The 17,969-nt window shown below is 49.3% G+C and overlaps 1 pseudogene across 1 annotated transcript in view; it reads left to right on the plus strand.

Annotated features, from left to right (window-relative positions):
* The first annotated feature begins 6,698 nt into the window (after positions 1-6,698).
* The window catches only part of LOC149470538 (uncharacterized), a 115,712-nt pseudogene continuing 104,441 nt past the window's right edge, over positions 6,699-17,969 (plus strand). Inside the window, exon 1 of the transcript XR_016308465.1 lies at positions 6,699-7,008. The product of XR_016308465.1 is annotated as an uncharacterized LOC149470538 (transcript). The remainder of the gene's footprint in view (positions 7,009-17,969) is intronic.

Here is a 17,969-nt window from a genome sequence, read left to right on the forward strand (position 1 = left end):
TGCCATTCCTGGGAGAGTGACCCCAGGAGCAATGGGTGACTGAATTGGACAGGCTGGTCAGGCAGGAGATACAACTGGATAACAGATATTGGGCTCTGCAATGGTACGCAGAGCAGGAATATTTAGGGGTCTTGACAGTGCTCTACTGAGGGACATGAGTTTGGTGGCCCTGGATTGCTATGGGAGAGCCTTACAGATCATTTTGTGTTTGGTGATGAAGGAGAACCTACCCTGGAGGAGTTGCGAGAAGGAAGAGAAGCTATGTTTGGTCTCACAGGGGTCTCAGAGCTTGAACCAGATCTGGAATACCTGCTGAAGAAAGAACTGCATCTGGAAAGGGCATACAGGCCACTGCTAAAACATGTTCGGCAGCATGCCCAAGAATCGACAGTGGAAAATCAAGAGACTGGGGATTTGATAGACTTTTCTGCTGAAGAGGAACCAGCAGAAAAGCTGGCAACAGAGCCAAACATTTCTGACCTCTGTCCACAAAAATCAGCACCGCAGGAGCTACAGGAAGAGGATGCAATCAGTGCCTTACTGCAATAGCTTGAGCTGATGTCCGTGGATGGGACTTCGGTCTCCACTGACACAACCCCAGAAAAGGGTCTGGCATTAGGACAAGAGGATGTCAGCCTTCCTTTGTGAACACAGAAGATGTCCATCAAGTCAAAGTGGATGAGACTACAGTCGCCACCTGATACCCCAGGGATGCTGAGCAGTCGCCCCAGATCCCCCACAGCATGATGGAGTCGGCTCAGCCACCCTGTCTTCTCCCCAGCATCTGAGAGGACTTCAGGGAGAAGGACCAGTCCGTGCTTCTCCCCAGCGGTGGGTATATTCTACGGGAGAGGCAGAGGTTGGCTGGGTGAGTAATGCTTGGTGTGTGACAATTTTTTTGGGGTACTGTGTGGGTGCTGGCATTGTGGGACTGGAAGTACAGACTAACTTCGGAGTCCACCCAAGGGGAGATATTTGATGGGAGTGACTTTTGGGGGTGGGGGGACCCTGGTCAGCTCATGTTCCCTTAATTATGTTTAACCCACCCTGTGCCTGTTAAGGGGTACAGGGTGTGAATGTGAATGTCATGGTATTGTGTATTGGTGTGGGGATTGTTCACAGCCACGTGGTTGTCCATTGTTCTCTGCCATGTGCTACATCCCATTGTTTTGTGTCTTGGTTGGGTAGGGGGGGCGATTCCTGTAGCCCTTCCCACTGATGGGGCGGGCTGATGATGTGTTTCCTGTTCCTGGTTGTGTTTCCCCGCCCTGTGTATATATCTTATGTTTGTGTAAAAATAAAGGAGTTGACTTTCTGTCTTAAGAAGAGTCGGGTGCTGTCTATTTCCTGCAGGATCAGCAGGTGGTGTCCGGGGATTTGTGTTCGGACAGGGAAGCTGCAGTACAACGGAAATACCCAAGTGCGGTCTGGGTCCGGTTCCGTTACAGTGTGACATTGTTACGCACGTGACAACGCGGTTTTAGATTGGCTAGTCCTTCGGTCATGAGTTTGGTGAGAAGGGCTGGGGTCCAACACCACGATTGTCACACCGCCCACCTGTGCCTCCCACCTGTGCCCATCATTGCCACCCACCTGTGCCCATCAGTGCCACTCTGCAGTGCCACCCACCTGTACCCTGCAGTGCCACCCACCTGTGCTGCCTATCAGTGCCTCCTATCAGTGCTCTTCAGTCCTGCCTATCCGTGCCACCTCATCAGTGCTGCCTATCAGTGCAGCATCATCAACGCACATCAGTGAAGGAGAAAAATTACCTGTTTGTAAAATGTTATTATAGATATAAAGAAAAACTTTTATTTTTCAAATATTTTGCTCTTTTTTTATTTATAGCTCAAAAAATAAAAACACCCAGCGGCAAAGAAATATTTTTATAATTCATAAATAATTATTGTGATACAAATCCCAAGATGCACTTCTCCAGATCCTGAGGAAGAGAAATCATGAATAGCGATGATATAATATTGGTAATATCTTTCCAGTATCAGAATAATTCTGGAAATCTCCAAAATGTGTATCAAATCCCCTACATCACCGCTACATTTGGGGCATAAGGGGGAATCCCTCCTGTCCCAACTGAACAACTGAGCTGGGGTCCTGTAAGTTCTATGTAAAAGAAATAACTGAGATAGTTTCTGTGAAGAGGACAGGGAGATGAGAGGTACGGAGGTCCAAATCTCCTCCCACTTCCTCTATGTCTATTTCCCATTTCCTTCTACATGGTAATTGGGCAGAGTCTTGGGTAAGAATGAAAAGACTGGAGTATATACCAGAGATCATGCCTTTCCTACTCGTACCATCCATCAATCCCTGGATCAGTCATGGCTCCTCAAGAACAAAAGTGGAGAGAGAAGCTTGAGCTTGAAGCACATGGTGCAGTTGTAGATATGTAAAAAATGGACCCCTTGGTATGTTAACCACTTCAAGTCCGGACACTTTCACCCCCCTCCTGCCCTGGCCAATTCTCAGCTTTCAGCGCTGTCACACTTTGAATGACAATTATTCAGTCTTTGAACATTGAACCCAAATGAACCCAAAACAGGATCTGCTATATCTCCTGAGTATGGGGATATCACCTGTGTGAGACTTTTCACAGTCTAGATGCATAGAGGGGTCCAAAATTTAAGGAACACATTTGGGTTTTCAAGGAGCATAAATTACAAATCTACACTAATTTCATGACTACCAATCACATATTTGGCTGCCCAGAGCACCAGGACAGTGGAAACTCTCACAAAATGTCACCATTTTGGAAAGCAAAAACCCCAATGTATTTTCTGAAGTGAATAGTAAGTTTATTTGGTCATTTTTCACCAAACGTTTTTTTGAAAATGCAGGAAAGAAAAGGAGAATATTTATTTTTACACAAAGTTCTCAATTAATATGATATTTCTAACAAACCTTCTAGGCGTACTTAGAAATATACTCCACAACACATTCTGCTACTCCTTTAGAGTATGGGGACACCACATGTGAGACTTTTTAACAGCCTAGCCACATAGGGGGACCAAAATCAAAAGAGCACAGTCAGGCTTTCAGAGGGCATAAATTACACACCAAATTTTTAGACGACATATCACATTTTTGAAGGCCCTGGGAAACCACGACAATGGAAACACCCACAAAATTATCCCATTTTGGCATGGTGAGTCTTTTGAAGACTTATGTTGGCCTCCATGAGTGCTCAGAGAATATAGCTTAGTGCATCATTACCTATAGTAGTCCCCAAATGTCAGGACGGTACAAATCCCTCCCACACTAACTAGTATGGGGGTGATCGGGGACACTGTAACCGGTGTGGGGGTGATCGGGGACACCGTAACTTGTGTGGCGGTGATTGGGGACACCGTAACCGATGTGGAGTTGATCGGGGACGCCGTAACCGGTGTGGAGGTAATCGGGGACGCCGTAACCGGTGTGGAGGTGATCGGGGACGCCGTAACCGGTGTGGAGGTGATCGGGGACGCCGTAACCGGTGTGGAGGTGATCGGGGACGCCGTAACCGGTGTGGGGGTGATCGGGGATGCCGTAACCGGTGTGGGGGTGATCGGGGACACTGTAAGCGGTGTGGGGGTGATCAGGGACACTGTAACTGGTGTGGGGGTGATCGGGGACACTGTAACAGGTGTGAAGGTGATCGGGGACACTGTAACAGGTGTGGAGGTGATTGGGGACACTGTAACCCGTGTGGGGGTGATCGGGGACGCTGTAACCGGTGTGGAGGTGATCAGGGAGGCTGTAACCGGTGTGGGGGTGATCGGGGACGCTGTAACCGGTGTGGGGGTGATCGGGGACGCTGTAACCGGTGTGGGGGTGATCGGGGACACTGTAACCCATGTGGGGATGATCGGGGACACTGTAACCGGTGTGGGGGTGATCGGGGACACTGTAACCAGTGTGGAGGTGATCGGGGACACTGTAACCAGTGTGGAGGTGATCGGGGACACTGTAACCAGTGTGGAGGTGATCGGGGACACTGTAACCAGTGTGGAGGTGATCGGGGACACTAGATTTGCTTTCCAGCTGCAACATCATAGGAATCACAGAGCTAGACAACTCTCTGTCCTTCAGAACTTGGCTCTCAATAGCCATGCTGTCACAGGCAGAGGTGATAAACAGGGAATGACAGTGATCGGTATGTAGAGGAGAGGAGTACGGATGTATGACAGTGATGGGTACATACAGGAGAGGAGTGTGGGGGGTATGACAGTGATTGGTATGTACAGGAGAGGAGTATGGAGGTATGACAGTGATGGGTACGTACAGGAGAGGAGTACGGAGGTATGACAGTGATCGGTATGTACAGGAGAGGAGTATGGAGGTATGACAGCGATGGGTATGTACAGGAGAGGAGTGTGGGGGGTATGACAGTGATCGGTATGTACAGGAGAGGAGTACGGAGGTGTGACAGTGATCGGTATGTACAGGAGAGGAGTACGGAGGTGTGACAGTGATCGGTACATACAGGAGAGGAGTACGGAGGTGTGACAGTGATCGGTACGTACAGGGGAGGAGTACGGAGGTGTGACAGTGATGGGTACGTACAGGGGAGGAGTACGGAGGTGTGACAGTGATGGGTACGTACAGGAGAGGAGTACGGAGGTGTGACAGTGATGGGTACGTACAGGAGAGGAGTGTGGAGGTATGACAGTGATGGGTACGTACAGGAGAGGAGTACGGAGGTATGACAGTGATGGGTACGTACAGGAGAGGAGTACGGAGGTATGAAAGTGATGGGTATGTACAGGAGAGGAGTACGGAGGTATGACAGTGATGGGTATGTACAGGAGAGGAGTACGGAGGTATGACAGTGATGGGTATGTACAGGTGAGGAGTACGGAGGTATGACAGTGATGGGTATGTACAGGAGAGGAGTACGGAGGTATGACAGTGATGGGTATGTACAGGAGAGGAGTACGGATGTATGACAGTGATGGGTATGTACAGGTGAGGAGTACGGAGGGTATGACAGTGATGGGTATTTACAGTTGAGGAGTTACGGAGGTATGACAGTGATGGGTATGTACAGGAGAGGAGTACGGAAGTATGACAGTGATGGGTATGTACAGGAGAGGAGTACGGAGGTATGACAGTGATGGGTATGTACAGGAGAGGAGTGTGGAGGTATGACAGTGATGGGTATGTACAGGAGAGAAGTACGGAGGTATGACAGTGATGGGTATGTACAGGAGAGGAGTACGGAGGTATGACAGTGATCGGTATGTACAGGAGAGGAGTACGGAGGTATGACAGTGATGGGTATGTACAGGAGAGGAGTGTGGAGGTATGACAGTGATGGGTATGTACAGGAGAGGAGTACGGAGGTATGACAGTGATGGGTACGTACAGGAGAGGAGTACGGAGGTATGACAGTGATGGGTATGTACAGGAGAGGAGTACGGAGGTATGACAGTGATGGGTATGTACAGGAGAGGAGTACGGAGGTATGACCGTTCCCAGGGAGGAGTATCTCAGGAAGGGTCTATACTCCACCATAACCATAACTCTGGTTCTCGGAGTGTCAGGTCCCAGCGGGTTCTCCTGGTGTCTCTCCTGTTATTCTGTCTCGGACACATCAGAGGAACATGGTGGGAGATCGGCCTGAATGTCCTTCCTAGGAGGGAATACCGGAGCCATTCTGAGGCCCATTTAATGGCCGGCAATGAGGAGGAAACCAACACTGAGAAGTAGATGCTGAGATATATATAGCACGGGGCAGCACAGTGGCTGAGTGGTTAGCACTTCCACCTGGCAGTACTCGGGTTGTTGGTTCAAATCCCAACCATGGCACCACCTGCCTGGAGTTTGCATGTTCTCCCTGTGCCTGCGCGGGTTTCCTCCGGGTACTCCTGTTTCCTCCCACACTACAAAGACATGCTGGGAAATGAGTTCACTCCTTTCTAAGTTGTCCCTAGTATGTGTATGTATGAATGTGAGTTAGGGCCCTTAGATTGTACGCTCCTCGGGGGCGGGGACTGATGGGAACGTACAATATAGATGTAAACTGACGGCGCTATATAAGTACCTGGAATAAATAATAATAATACACCCAGATCATCGATGACGAGGAGGAAGGTTCGGTCACAGATGATTGGTCCGTCTATAGCAGGGACAGGAGCCGGGACCAGGAATAGGAGATCCACCTGACTTACCCGTGTGCTCTGACATGGAGAAGATCCCATGCTGGCCCTATGGTGGCCGTGTGTTCAGGATGGAGACCGACAATCACAGGACCTTCTAGAAGCCAATCTAAAATGGCTGACAGGAGGAAAGTGTTCCCGGGACAGGAAGTGAGACAGACAGGAAGTGACTCCGGATAGGAAGTGACTCCAGACAGATTTATACAGAGGCTGCAGTATGGAGAGCAGACAGTAGATGGTGCTGGTCCAAAAAAAGCTGAATAGCATAAAACAGGGAAAAACCTGAAAAACAAAAGATGATGGCGGCTCGTAAACTTCTAGGATGAATGAAACACAGTTTTCAAAATACAGTGCAGTGGAGTAGATATTCGTCCTCCATTTTATTGTAGCCCGCACTTTTCTCCTCTGGCGGCCATTTTCCTTTGGTCTTTTATCTATGTTTGTACATTTATCACATTACAGTGCAGTGGATTAGATCTCCCTCCTCCATTTTTTTGTAGCCCGCCTGTCCCTCCTCCGGCGGCCATTTTCCCTTAGTCTGATATGAATGCTGGCACATTTTGTCCCCTGATATTAGACATTAGCCGGGTGATTGTATACACACAGCGGGCAGATCTCAATCAATGTCACCCACTAGTCTATACTGTCACGGGGTTGGCCAGCCAATAGGCTTGTGTGGTGAATCGTTCTGCCCTTCGCAGGTCCACTCGATTGCGGCGGTAAAGACTGCCTTCTACATCCACAAGATATGATCGAGGAGCAACCCTCTGAACACAGGAACCCAGTCTCCAGCGAGCGGCCCTGTCACCTGGAAGCGGCTTCATACGGATTGGCTCTCCAATGCTTAGTTCAGGTAAGTCTTTAGCAGACACATCGTATGACAGTTTGGCAATCTGTTTCCTCCGCTGCAGTTTCGCCGGGACACCTGTAACCACAGAAGGATCAAGTAATTTGTTGGCCACAGACAATGAAGTCTTCAGTCTCCTAGACATCAAGCGCTGTGCAGGACTACTGTCCATGCCTTCAGATGGGGTGTTCCTCCAATGTAGAATGGCCTTCCACGGATCAGTACCATCAAACTTGGCCTTCTTACAATGTGGGGGAGGTAGGTGATCTGTGTGGGGGAGGTAGGTGATCTGTGTGGGGGAGGTAAGTGATCTGTGTGGGGGGAGGTAGGTGATCTGCGTGTGGGGGAGGTAGGTGATCTGTGTGGGGGAGGTAGGTGATCTGTGTGGGGGGGAGGTAGGTGATCTGTGTGGGGGGGAGGTAGGTGATCTGTGTGGGGGGGAGGTAGGTGATCTGTGTGGGGGGAGGTAGGTGATCTGTGTGGGGGGAGGTAGGTGATCTGTGTGGGGGAGGTAGGTGATCTGGGTGGGGGGAGGTAGGTGATCGGTGTGGGGGGAGGTAGGTGATCGGTGTGGGGGGAGGTAGGTGATCTGTGTGGGGGGAGGTAGGTGATCTGTGTGGGGGGAGGTAGGTGATCTGTGTGGGGAGGTAGGTGATCTGTGTGGGGGGAGGTAGGTGATCTGTGTGGGGAGGTAGGTGATCTGTGTGGGGGGAGGTAGGTGATCTGTGTGGGGGGAGGTAGGCCCATCACTGCTGTCTATAACTTCAGTGGTGTGTGTCTCTTCCTCATATGCGGATGTGTTCTCCACGTTGTGTCATTTGCCTATTGATGGCCGTCGTTTACTTGACAAACAAACGTTAGTAAAATGGTTTGTTCTTCCACAAGACTTCCAAGACTCCCCATAAGCTGGACACGGCTCTTTAATTCTTTCATGCACAGTCCCACAGTATCTGCAAGCTGTAGGGTTGGCAGTATTTGTGCTCATCAGGCGGCGTTGCTGCACTTTGTTCCTGTTGCCATGCTGCATTGCAATGTTTATGCTGTCGGTCTGCTGTCTGTCCTGTTCCATAACTTTCAGACGTCTGTCAGTGAGCTCTGCTGGACGGCACGTCTCAATGGCTGTGTGTAGAGTGAAGTCATGTTCTCTTAGGAGGCGCCTGCGTGTGCTCTCTCGCTAGCTATACCAACAACAATTGTGTCCCTTATCAATTGGTCTCTGAGTGCCATATTCACAAGTTGCTGCCTTTTCTCTCCAGTGTGTAACAAAGTGATCCAAAGATTGTCCGTCTTCTTGTTTGCAGCATCCAAACACATCCCTTTCATAAATGACATTTGTAGCAGGTATGAGATCATCTTCCAGTACATTTACAATGGCTGTAACATTGTGTTGCTGATCTGCTGTGAGGGTCACATTGTGTTTATACACATGCCTGCATTCACTGCCCATGACTCTTCTCAGAGTTGCTGCCGGCACTCCTGCACATTTCTCATTCCAGCCTGTAGCCAGACAATAATCTTCACATTCAGCTCTGAAAGATTCCCAATTGCTGCTCCAATCCCCACTCATTGTCATCCCCTCTGGGGGAGGTATGCCATTCATGGCAGCCATATTGTCAGGAAGCCTCTGAGCTATCAAATCTCAGACAATCCTCAGTCTCAGGCTGTAGTTCACAAACCTGTGTTTCCCAAAGCTGCTGCGCTCCAAACAAGAGGCTCAGTCCTGATTCCAGTCACTTCTGACACCATGTTTCATGTACAGGAATGAAGACAACACAAGCTGCTGGTGTGAGGAATCATGTTGTACAACAGAACTGCATCCAGGTCAGCATAGAACAGGAAGCAGGAAGTAGAAGGCCATGCAATATTCCCGGATACAAGTCGGGTCACAGGATTTGTACAATGACTCTATAACAGTTTCCATCTTGTTGTATCATGAATGTAGTATGGAAGATGAGTCCTATGTACTAGGAATGGTCATTGGAAGGACAGAATAGGAGCCACATGATTGGCTGGCCAACCCCGTGACAGTATAGACTAGTGGGTGACATTGATTGAGATCTGCCCGCTGTGTGTATACAATCACCCGGCTAATGTCTAATATCAGGGGACAAAATGTGCCAGCATTCATATCAGACTAAGGGAAAATGGCCGCCGGAGGAGGGACAGGAGGGCTACAACAAAATGGAGGAGGGAGATCTAATCCACTGTAATGTAAAAACACTATATTAGACCAAGGGAAAATGGCTGCCAAATAAGGGACAGACAGGCTACAACTTAATGGCGCCTGATTAGTCTATTAAGGATTATTACTTTATATATAGGCAGCTGTACGTCCGATGGCCAACTCCAGAGGAAGTCACGTGATGTGATGTAACCTGTAGAGTGGGACAATGACGTCAAGCTGCTAAATAGGAAGTTTACGAGCCGCCATCATCTTTTGTTTTTCAGGTTTTTTCCCTGTTGTTTTATACTATTCTGCTTTTTCACCATCTACTGTCTGCTCTCCATACTGCACCCTCTGTATAAATCTGTCTGGAGTCACTTCCTGTCTGGAGTCTTTTCCTGTTTGTGTCACTTCCTGTCTGGAGTCACTTCCTGTCCCTGGAACACTTTCTTCCTCTCAGCCATTTTAGATCTGCTTCGGCAACAGAATCGGTCTCCATCCTGAACACACGGCCACCATAGGGCCAGCATGGGATCTTCTCCATGTCAGAGCACACGGGTAAGTCAGGTGGATCTCCTATTCCTGGTCCCGGCTCCTGTCCCTGCTATAGACGGACCAATCATCTCTGACCGAACCTTCCTCCTCGTCATCGATGATCTGGGTGTATTATTATTATTTATTCCAGGTACTTATATAGCGCCATCAGTTTGCATCTATATTGTACATTCCCATCAGTCCCCGCCCCCGAGGAGCGTACAATCTAAGGGCCCTAACTCCCATTCATACATACACATACTAGGGACAACTTAGACCGGAGACAATTCACCTCCCAGCATGTCTTTGTAGTGTAGGAGGAAACCGGAGTACCCGGAGGAAATCAACACAGCCACACGGAGAACATGCAAACTCCAGGCAGGTGGTGCCATGGTTGGAATTTGAACCAACAACCCGAGTACTGCCAGGAGGAAGTGCTAACCACTCAGCCACTGTGCTGCCCCGTGCTGTATATATCTCAGCATCTACTTCTCAGTGTTGGTTTCCTCCTCATTGCCGGCCATTAAATGGGCCTCAGAATGGCTCCGGTATTCCCTCCTAGGAAGGACATTCAGGCCGATCTCCCACCATGTTCCTCTGATGTGTCCGAGACAGAATAACAGGAGAGACACCAGGAGAACCCGCTGGGACCTGACACTCCGAGAACCAGAGTTATGGTGGAGTATAGACCCTTCCTGAGATACTCCTCCCTGGGAACGTCATACCTCCGTACTCCTCTCCTGTACATACCCATCACTGTCATACCTCCGTACTCCTCTCCTGTACATACCGATCACTGTCATACCACCGTACTCCTCTCCTGTACGTACCCATCACTGTCATACCTCCGTACTCCTCTCCTGTACACACCGATCACTGTCATACCTCCGTACTCCTCTCCTGTACATACCCATCACTGTCATACCTCCGTACTCCTCTCCTGTACGTACCCATCAATGTCATACCTCCGTACTCCTCTCCTGTACGTACCCATCACTGTCATACCTCCGTACTCCTCTCCTGTACGTACCGATCACTGTCATACCTCCGTACTCCTCTCCTGTACGTACCGATCACTGTCATACCTCCGTACTCCTCTCCTGTACGTACCCATCACTGTCATACCTCCGTACTCCTCTCCTGTACGTACCCATCACTGTCATACCTCCGTACTCCTCTCCTGTACATACCGATCACTGTCATACCTCTACACTCCTCTCCTGTACATACCCATCACTGTCATACCTCCGTACTCCTCTCCTGTACGTACCCATCACTGTCATACCACCTTACTCCTCTCCTGTACGTACCCATCACTGTCATACCTCCGTACTCCTCTCTTGTACGTACCCATCACTGTCATACCCTCCGTACTCCTCTCCTGTACGTACCCATCACTGTCATACCTCCGTACTCCTCTCCTGTACGTACCCATCACTGTCATACCTCCGTACTCCTCTCCTGTACGTACCCATCACTGTCATACCTCCGTACTCCTCTCCTGTACGTACCCATCACTGTCATACCTCCGTACTCCTCTCCTGTACGTACCCATCACTGTCATACCTCCGTACTCCTCTCCTGTACGTACCCATCACTGTCATACCTCCGTACTCCTCTCCTGTACGTACCCATCACTGTCATACCTCCGTACTCCTCTCCTGTACGTACCCATCACTGTCATACCACCGTACTCCTCTCCTGTACGTACCCATCACTGTCATACCTCCGTACTCCTCTCCTGTACGTACCCATCACTGTCATACCCTCCGTACTCCTCTCCTGTACGTACCCATCACTGTCATACCCTCCGTACTCCTCTCCTGTACGTACCCATCACTGTCATACCTCCGTACTCCTCTCCTGTACGTACCCATCACTGTCATACCTCCGTACTCCTCTCCTGTACGTACCCATCACTGTCATACCTCCGTACTCCTCTCCTGTACGTACCCATCACTGTCATACCTCCGTACTCCTCTCCTGTACGTACCCATCACTGTCATACCTCCGTACTCCTCTCCTGTACGTACCCATCACTGTCATACCTCCGTACTCCTCTCCTGTACGTACCCATCACTGTCATACCTCCGTACTCCTCTCCTGTACGTACCCATCACTGTCATACCTCCGTACTCCTCTCCTGTACGTACCCATCACTGTCATACCTCCGTACTCCTCTCCTGTACGTACCCATCACTGTCATACCTCCGTACTCCTCTCCTGTACGTACCCATCACTGTCATACCTCCGTACTCCTCTCCTGTACGTACCCATCACTGTCATACCTCCGTACTCCTCTCCTGTACGTACCCATCACTGTCATACCTCCGTACTCCTCTCCTGTACGTACCCATCACTGTCATACCTCCGTACTCCTCTCCTGTACGTACCCATCACTGTCATACCTCCGTACTCCTCTCCTGTACGTACCCATCACTGTCATACCTCCGTACTCCTCTCCTGTACGTACCCATCACTGTCATACCTCCGTACTCCTCTCCTGTACGTACCCATCACTGTCATACCTCCGTACTCCTCTCCTGTACGTACCCATCACTGTCATACCTCCGTACTCCTCTCCTGTACGTACCCATCACTGTCATACCTCCGTACTCCTCTCCTGTACGTACCCATCACTGTCATACCTCCGTACTCCTCTCCTGTACGTACCCATCACTGTCATACCTCCGTACTCCTCTCCTGTACGTACCCATCACTGTCATACCCCCCTACTCCTCTCCTGTACATACATATCACTGTCATACCTCCGTACTCCTCTCCTGTACGTACCCATCACTGTCATACCTCCGTACTCCTCTCCTGTACGTACCCATCACTGTCATACCCTCCGTACTCCTCTCCTGTACGTACCCATCACTGTCATACCCTCCGTACTCCTCTCCTGTACGTACCCATCACTGTCATACCCTCCGTACTCCTCTCCTGTACGTACCCATCACTGTCATACCTCCGTACTCCTCTCCTGTACGTACCCATCACTGTCATACCTCCGTACTCCTCTCCTGTACGTACCCATCACTGTCATACCTCCGTACTCCTCTCCTGTACGTACCCATCACTGTCATACCTCCGTACTCCTCTCCTGTACGTACCCATCACTGTCATACCTCCGTACTCCTCTCCTGTACGTACCCATCACTGTCATACCTCCGTACTCCTCTCCTGTACGTACCCATCACTGTCATACCTCCGTACTCCTCTCCTGTACGTACCCATCACTGTCATACCTCCGTACTCCTCTCCTGTACGTACCCATCACTGTCATACCTCCGTACTCCTCTCCTGTACGTACCCATCACTGTCATACCTCCGTACTCCTCTCCTGTACGTACCCATCACTGTCATACCTCCGTACTCCTCTCCTGTACGTACCCATCACTGTCATACCTCCGTACTCCTCTCCTGTACGTACCCATCACTGTCATACCTCCGTACTCCTCTCCTGTACGTACCCATCACTGTCATACCTCCGTACTCCTCTCCTGTACGTACCCATCACTGTCATACCTCCGTACTCCTCTCCTGTACGTACCCATCACTGTCGTACCCCCCTACTCCTCTCCTGTACGTACCCATCACTGTCGTACCCCCCTACTCCTCTCTTGTACATACATATCACTGTCATACCTCCGTACTCCTCTCCTGTACATACTACCCACCGTCATACCCCCCGCACTCCTCTCCTGTACATACTACCCACCATCTTATCATCTGCAGCTTCTCTCTTACATTTACTACCTGCAGTTATGCTCTTCTTCTTAAATTGGGGAATAACTCGATGACTTACATACTTTTCAGACCTTGTGAAATATTCTTGGCTGTTCTGAAAATAATACACTTTAATTTGTATTTCATGATAAATCCTGCCTCATCTCTGCCTCTCTACCTGCAGCCTAACAATGAGGCGTGCATGCAGCCACTGATCTATTTCTGGCTTTTGTCTCTCAGACATTCTAATGTTCATTTCTCCAAACGTCCTCCAGGACATCCTTCCTGAGACAGAGCTCCTCCCTCTGGGACAGGAAACACGTAAGCACAGTACTATAAAAGGCGGACCACCAGACCTCCCTCCTGAGTTTTTAGTGTTTCCTCTGCAAGGATGGGTGCAGTCATCAAGGAACTGATTGTCTGGAAGTCCTGGGCCCTAGAGGTTGCTGGTGGCTCCTGGTCTGGCTTACTTCCTCATGCCCGACGCGATCCCTTCAGGGGAAGTGGGGCTGCTCTCCTGATGTCCTTCCATGCCTCAGTGGATGATAACCATCATCGGGGGTGTCCTGAGGGGTCCAGGACCTTTGATGCCTGTCGTTGTCCTTCCCGAGGGGGGGGGGCTCCAGCATCCGATGCACAATGGGGCAGAGTGACTGCCAAGCAGGCGTGCAAGTACCCGTAACTTCTGGGTGCTGTTCAGGAACCGGAAGTTACGGCTGCGGTGACGTCATTGAAGGCGCCGGAGACTCGTGGTTCCAGTCTCCATATTAGCACTGCAGCCAGTCTGGAGTACAGACCCAGCAGAGCCTGTGGCTCCACACCAAGAGGGATGGATGGAAGGCGCTGGCACTTCTCAGGCATACCCTGGTCCTTCAAGCACTGGCTCCTCTAAGTTAAGCTTGGGGACTCTGATCCCTCTTGCTGACCCTGGTGGGCACACTACCTTTTCTTGCTCCCCCAGCACAGTGGTTTTGTATGAGGGGCCCTGTGCTGATTATTTTCTGTATTGTGTCTTTTCTTGCTCATTGTATGTTAAAGTCCAGGACAAGGTGCAGAGTCAGATCCCCAAGAAGAAGTGTGCAGTTTGTGCAGCTAAATTGGGTTCAGCTTGGGAAAAACCCTTATGCTGCAATTGTGTGGCTAGCCTAATTAAGGATAAGTCATTTACAGCCTGCCATAAAGTGCTCACCTCCATTAAGGATGACATGTTGTCTACATTTCAACTCTTTTATTGTTATTATTAATATTATTATTATACCGTATTTATAAAGTGCCAACAGTTCGCTCAGTGCTGTACATTACAATGGAAGACAATACATGAGACAGTACAATAACAATACAATGTGATACACGAGGGGTTCGAAGGCCCTGCTCCTTGGAGCTTTCAATCTAGGAGGGAGGGGATAGTAGTATGGGAGGAAAAGCTGTGGGTTGGAGTGGTAGGAGGAGTGGAGGAGATCGGCAGTTAGCAGAGGGTGGGGTAGGCTTCCCTGAAGAGGTGGGTTTTTAGGGTGCGCCTAAACTAGAGGAGAGTGGGTGATAGTCTGATGGCCTGGAGGCGAGCATGGGAGGAGGAGATCAGGGAACGAGAGAGAAGGAGGTCTTGTGAGGAGCGAAACATATCTTTTCGGTGGTAGATGGATATTAGGTTGGTGATGTAGTTTTGGGCAGAGCTATTGAGAGGTTTGTATGTCAGTGTTAGCATTTTGAATTTGGGCAATCGGAAGCCAGTGGAGGGATTGGCAGAGGGGGGTGGCGGAGATGGATCGGTTGGAAAGGTGGATGAGTCTGGCTGCCGTATTCAGGATCGACTGAAGTGGGGATAGCCTGTTAAGAGGCAGGCCAGTGAGGAGGGAGTTGCAGTAGTCGAGTCGTGATATGATGAGGGAGTGGATGAGCTGTTTAGTGGTTTGCTGGGGTTAGGAACGAGCGGATTTTGGTGATGTTGCGGAGGATGAACCTGCATGAGTTTGTTAGCAATTGGACTTGGGGCTGGAAGGACAGATTGGAGTCTAGTATGACACCAAGTACTCTGGCCTGCGGGGTGGGCCTGATAGTGGCATTGTTGGACGTGATGGAGAAGTCAGTGGGGGGGTGTGTGCGGGCTGGGGGGAGACTAGGAGCTCGGTTTTGGAGAGGTTCAGTTTAAGGAAGTGGAGTGACATCCAATCTGATAAGTTGTTCAGTAGGCTGGTGATTCGGGCGGAGACTGAAGGGGTGAGGCGAGGGGTCGAGAGATAGATTTGCGTGTTGTCGGCATAGAGGTGGTAGTTGAAGCCGTGTGAGTGGCCAGTTGGCCAAGGGAGGAGGTGTAGATGGAGAAGAGGGGGGGAGGTGGTAGTGTATCCTTTAGATCCATATTGGAAAAATGCAGTCGCCACTGGGTCCTTGGACCCAATCGGTGGGTTTGTCGTTAGCAGATGCATTAAGAGGGAAGGAGGACCCGGAGGAGGATCCTAGGTCTCTTGCTTCCTCACGGTTAGATTCAGGCTCATAAGAGGAGGACGGTGAAGTTTGCTCCTCCAGAGGTTCCAGGAACAAATTGCCCCTGGAAGATGTGGACGACCTCCTTAAAGTTATCTACAAAACCTTAGAAATCGAGGAGGAGGATGTTTGCCTATGTAAGCATGACCTCATGTATCAAGGTTTGCATGCTAGAAAGACTAGGGTCTTTCTAGTCCATAGTTCCCTGGTTGATACCATTAAGCAGGAATGGGAAAGCCCTGACAGGAAACCCTTTTTCTCAAGTAACCTTGAAACAAGGTTTTCTTTTTAGGATAACAGGTCCCAGCAATGGAACAAGGTTCAGAAATTAGACACCCCCTTATCTAAAGTCTCTAAAAGGATAGACTTAGCATTTGAAGATATGGGGGCCATGAAGGACCCTATGTATAAGAGGGATGAAGTCTTACTCCGCAGGGCCTGGGATTCCACTTCCATCAGCTTTAGGCCAGCTTTATCGTCTACCGGTGTCACCAGAAATCTGGAATGCTGGCTTACCTAGTTAGTCGCATCTTTTGGCAGGAACCTTCAGGCAGCAAATTCTGAAATATAGGGCAGCACAGTGGCTAAATGGTTAGCACTTCCACCTGGCAGTACTCGGGTTGTTGGTTCGAATTCCAGCCACGGCACCACCTGCTTGGAGTTTGCATGTTCTCCCTGTGCCTGCATGGGTTTCCTCTGGGTACTCCGGTTTCCTCCCACACTCCAAAGACATGCTGGTAGGTTAATTGGCTGATTTCAAAATTGTCCCTAGTATGTGTATGTATGAATGTGAGTTAGGGACCTTAGATTGTACACCCCTTGAGGGTTAGGGACTGATGTGAATGTACAATATATATGTAAAGCGCGGCGTAAACTGACAGCACTATATAAGTACCTGAAATAAATAAATAATTTCCTTTGCTGTTTAAAGCAGTTGATTTCCTTGTGGATGCCTCGGCCAAATCAGTTAAGCTAGCGGCTTGAACCTCTGCCCTAGTGAATTCAGCTAAAAGGGCATTTTGGTTAAAAACCTGGGCAGGGAACTCCGCATTCAAACTGCACCTTTGTGCCTTACCCTTTATTGGTGATAATCTTTTTGGTCCAGGTCTAGAGGAGGCTCTGGAATGTACAGCCCATAACAAGAGGACATTCCCAGAGTAAGAAAAGGTTTTACTCTAGTAGGGTTTTTATTTCCACCTTATTTCTATGGCTTCTTCTAGAAATAGAGAGCGGTGGAAACAAATTCAGAAACTTACCCGAGAATTAGAATCACATTATAGGGCTCATGATGCAATCCATCTCTCCGTAACAAACCATGATATCGCAAAAGTGTCTAGAACTGAATATTTTACTATCCCAGAAAATTTAAAAAGCTCTACGCTGGTCGAAGGCCTCCTTTTTATTACATAGTAATTCAGGGTCTACTATGTTCGCATGGAAATTAAACCTTTCAATATGACCCCCACATATCTACAAGTTACGTACTAAATCCGGCAGTATCTCCTCTCTTCCTCGTGAAGTCCTGGGTATTTTTGAAAAATTTTATTCCACCCTATTAGCTCCCCCACAACCAACTTCTGCTTCCTCAAATGGCTCATGGCTTGATTCTATACCCCTCCCTGTTCTCTCACCCTCTCAGATATCCTCTCTCAATGCCCCATGCACTTTGAAGGAAATATCCTGTGTGATTAGCGCACTCAGAACTTCCACAGCACCGGCCCTGATGGGTTCACGGCCAGTTATTATACACATTTTGCTCCTACATTGGCTCCCTCTTTGATGTCATTATTCAATGATGTTTTGCAGGGCGGTAGGTTTCCTGAGGAGATACTCTTGGCTAACCTGTCTCTATTACCTAAACCCCTGAAAGACCATCGTTTACCTCAAAACTATAGACCAATCTCAGTGATGAACAATGATCTGAAAATATTTAGCCGCATTCTGGCAGATAGGTTGGCCCCATTATCTCCTCTTTGGTCTCACTGGACCAATCCGGATTTATCCCAGGCAGACTTATCACGGACAATATTCCTCTCACATTAAATGTTATTCA

This window comes from Staurois parvus, unplaced genomic scaffold (assembly GCF_062004578.1).
Source record: "Staurois parvus isolate SC_StPar_1 unplaced genomic scaffold, SC_StPar_1.0 ptg000039l, whole genome shotgun sequence".
NCBI classification, from domain to species: domain Eukaryota; kingdom Metazoa; phylum Chordata; class Amphibia; order Anura; family Ranidae; genus Staurois; species Staurois parvus.